The sequence below is a fragment of the Gouania willdenowi genome, chromosome 5 (genome assembly GCF_900634775.1).
Source record: "Gouania willdenowi chromosome 5, fGouWil2.1, whole genome shotgun sequence".
Classification (NCBI taxonomy): Eukaryota; Metazoa; Chordata; class Actinopteri; order Blenniiformes; family Gobiesocidae; genus Gouania; species Gouania willdenowi.
The window spans coordinates 718,466-723,348 of NC_041048.1; positions in this window are offsets into that span (position 1 = coordinate 718,466).

Genomic DNA, 4,883 nt, shown 5'->3' on the forward strand with positions numbered 1-4,883 from the left:
GGACCACGGAGTGTGTCTGACGTGTTTGGTTGTGGACTTGGTCAGCCTTGGTTTTCATCTGGTTTCACGGCTCGTTCAGAATCATCTGTTTTAAACTGGTTCTGGCTGGTGATCTTCACCACTGGTTGAATGAGTGACTTCTTACAGCACACACTTAGTTAAAGTCTAACAAAATAAAATACTGTCAGGTTACAACCAAAATAAAAAGTACATCACGATGGGATTACTCAGCGACTCGTGCCATCTTATAATGGTGATGACATATTGTATCTGGGTTGAAGTGTTCCTATTGTCGGTTTTTGCGGGAGCCAATTATCTTGTTTTTGGGGGATTTGTGGGCTGTGGTTTGTTGGTGGGCGTGTTCATGAGTGGATGAAAAAAGAAATATGAATATAACTCAAAACACAGTTAGATTATAACCTTCATAGATCATATTATCCTTATTTAACACAGTGTTAATAGATGTTCATTAAGAACACTTAACTAACAATAAAAGAGTTAATGACACTGTGTAGGAAAAATACATTTCAATTTGTATCAAAAATCTGTGGAAACTTTAAAAAAATGTTTTCATTGTTAATTCTTGGAGCTAAAGCCAGTTTATGTCTTTGTTCTTTGAAAACAGGAAAAAACACAGTGAGGTCATAAATTCCTGTTTGTTCCTTTTGTTTCACAGCTTGTGAGAGAAAGACACGTGTTCTATAAGGCTGGACCATATATCCAGTTATTAATAATATCCATATATTTCTTTAAGAGATATATCATAGGACTATATCGTAATGTCGATATATTCATGTAGCATTAAAAGTTTCTTCTGTAGAGCCTCACCCTCTGTCCCTGAGTGAGACTCAACCACACACACACACACACACACACACACACACACACCTCTGCAGCTGCAGTGACAGTAGAGGGGTTCAGACCTGCCTACAATTAATCCCACAATGCATTTGGCTGTTCTTCATTCATTAAGCACTAATGCTAACAACATGTGCTATTGTTAACTGCTACACTCACAGTGGGAGGGCTAAAACATCTGTAAAGTTACATGTGGACAGGGGAGGCAGGAGAGTGATTGCTGCAGCCAACGTGACGTGTTATGAACAACTTTGTTGTGATCATTTCATTTCACGTAAGTTATAAATGAAGAAAATGTATAATCATTTCTCAGTCAGACTGTAGCCTTCACATATAATAAAACTGAAGCATTCTACAATCCTGCTACAGTCACATTATATTGATTATCTGTGATTATTCAGAAGTTCAGAAGTGTTTTATACATACAGTATGTACAAAAATGCATTTTTATTTATTTAGATGATTTCTATTGGAATGAAAAGGGTCCTGTATGAAAATAAAGTGGTTGTTAATCACAGTTTTATACTAAAAACAATGATTCATGTTGCATCAGGGCCCTAGCTATCACCCCTTTAAAACATTACAAATGGTACGACCCACATGTGCTGCTGCTGTGGATGTAACAAGGAGACAGATATACAGATATATACAGATATATACAGATATATACAGATATATACAGATATATACAGATATACAGATATACAGATATACACATATACAGATATACACATATACAGATACACAGATATACAGATACACACATATACAGATACACACATATACAGATACACAGATACACAGATACACACATATACAGATATACAGATATACATATACACAGATATACAGATACACACATATACAGATACACAGATACACAGATACACACATATACAGATATACAGATATATACAGATATATACAGATATATACAGATATACAGATATACAGATATACAGATATACAGATACACAGATACACACATATACAGATATACACATATACAGATATACACATATACAGATATACAGATATACACATACAGATATACAGATACACAGATACACAGATACAGAGATATACAGATATACAGATACACACATATACAGATATACAGATACACACATATACAGATACACACATATACAGATATACAGATATACAGATACACAGATACACAGATATACACATATACAGATATACACATATACAGAGATACACAGATATACAGATACACACATATACAGATACACACATATACAGATATACACATATACAGATACACACATATACAGATATACAGATACACACATATACACATATACAGATATACACATATACAGATATACAGATACACACATATACACATATACAGATACACACATATACAGATATACACATATACAGATACACACATACACAGATATACAGATACACACATATACACATATACAGATACACACATATACAGATATACACATATACAGATACACACATATACAGATATACAGATACACACATATACAGATATACAGAGATACACAGATATACAGATACACACATATACAGATATACAGATACACATATACAGATATACAGATACACAGATATACAGATACACACATATACAGATATACACATATACAGATATACACATATACAGATATACACATATACAGATACACACATATACAGATACACACATATACAGATATACACATATACAGATACACACATATACAGATATACAGATACACACATATACAGATACACAGATACAGAGATATACAGAGATACACAGATATACAGATACACACATATACAGATATACACATATACAGAGATACACAGATATACAGATACACACATATACAGATACACACATATACAGATATACACATATACAGATACACACATATACAGATACACAGATACAGAGATATACAGAGATACACAGATATACAGATACACACATATACAGATATACAGATACACACATATACAGATATACAGATACACACATATACAGATACACAGATACACAGATACACAGATATACAGATATACACAGATATACAGATACACAGATATACACAGATACACAGATACACAGATATACACATATACACATATACAGATACACAGATATACAGATACACACATATACAGATACACACATATACAGATATACAGATACACAGATATACACATATACAGATATACAGATACACAGATACACAGATATACAGATATATACAGATATATACAGATATACAGATATATACAGATACACAGATACACAGCAGCATGTTTGTCCTCAGAAAGGAAAACAGGACAAAAAAGTACAGAAAGGAAAAGAAACGAGAGAAGGTGAATCAGGGAAATCTGCTGTTTACTCAATTCTTCAGAGTAACTTTAAAACATGTTTTTTAGGTAAATATTATTTAGTTTGAAATAAACTATGTGCACTCTTGTGCATTTACTGTAAATGCTGGAACATTCCTTTGTATGTCAAATATTAATTGGAAATTAAATTATTATATAAAAAATATTTTTTAAGACTACATTTTGCTGCCACCAAGTCTCACATACTGTAGGTGTCCAGAGTCCCATGATTCTAATTATTTTATCTTTACTTTCTATTAACCTTTGTACAAGTTTGCTTTGTGTGTGTTAGTTATACCCCCGCCCCCCAAAAAATTAAAAAATGACCAGCCGCCCAAAATGTAGCAAAAATGTCAAAACAATATTCAATAAACCACTAAAATATAGTAGAACAGATTTATAAATACAAGCAGTGCATATGGAGTTATTAGGTTGTTTTTCAACCTGAGGTTCAGAATTTCATGTGGGGTCACCTGGATGTTAAAGGGTTTAGGGGTTACTGGTGCCCTGTCCAGGGTGTACCCCCATCCAGCGCCCAATGAGAGCTGGAGATTGGCACCAGCAGACCTCTGTGACCCTGAAAAACAGGAATAAGTGGGTCTGAAAATGGATGGATGGGTTTAGGGGTTAGTTAGGGAAACTATAGGGTTAGGGTTAGGTTATAGGGTTAGGTTATAGGGGTTAGGTTATAGGGGTTAGGTTATAGGGGTTAGGGTTAGGTTATAGGGGTTAGGTTATAGGGTTAGGGTTAGGTTATAGGGGGGTTAGGTAGGGGTTAGGGTTGGGTTCTAGGGGTTAGGTATAGGGTTAGGTTAGGGTTATAGGGTTAGGGTAGGTTATAGGGGTTAGGGTTAGTTCAGGAATTAGGGTTAGGTTATAGGGGGTGGGGTTATTGGGGTTAGGGTTATAGGGGTTAGGGTTATAGGGGTTAGGGTTATAGGGTTAGGGTTATAGGGGTTAGGTTATAGGGGTTAGGGTTATAGGGGTTAGGGTTAGGGGTTAGGGTTATAGGGGTTAGGTTATAGGGGTTAGGGTTATAGGGGTTAGGTTATAGGGGTTAGGGTTATCGGGGTTAGGGTCTAGGGGTTAGGGTTATAGGGGTAGGTTATAGGGGTTAGGGTTATAGGGGTTGGGTTATAGGGGTTAGGGGTTAGGTTATAGGGGTAGGGTTATAGGGGTTAGGGTATGGGTTAGGGTTAGGGGGTTAGGGTTTATAGGGGTTAGGGTATAGGGGTTAGGGTTATAGGGTTCGGTTTAGGGGTTAGGGTTATAGGGGTTGGTTATAGGGGTTAGGGTTAGGTGTAGGTGTGGGTTAGGGTTATAGGGTTAGGTTATAGGGGTTAGGGTTATAGGGGTTAGGTTATAGGGGTTGGGTTATAGGGGTTAGGGGTTAGGTTATAGGGGTTAGGGTTATAGGGGTTAGGGTTTATAGGGGTAGGGTTATATAGGGGTTAGGGTTATAGGGTTAGGTTATAGGGGGATGTAGGGAACTATAGGGTTTGGGGTTGGGTAAATGTGATTGGGTGTGTAGAGGAGCCCTCCCAGGTGCCAAATGCTGAGTCTGTTGGCTGGCTTCAGGCTGCAGCAGAGAAGTGATGCTTTAGATAAAGCAGTTTTGAAACCAGAGGACTGGAGCG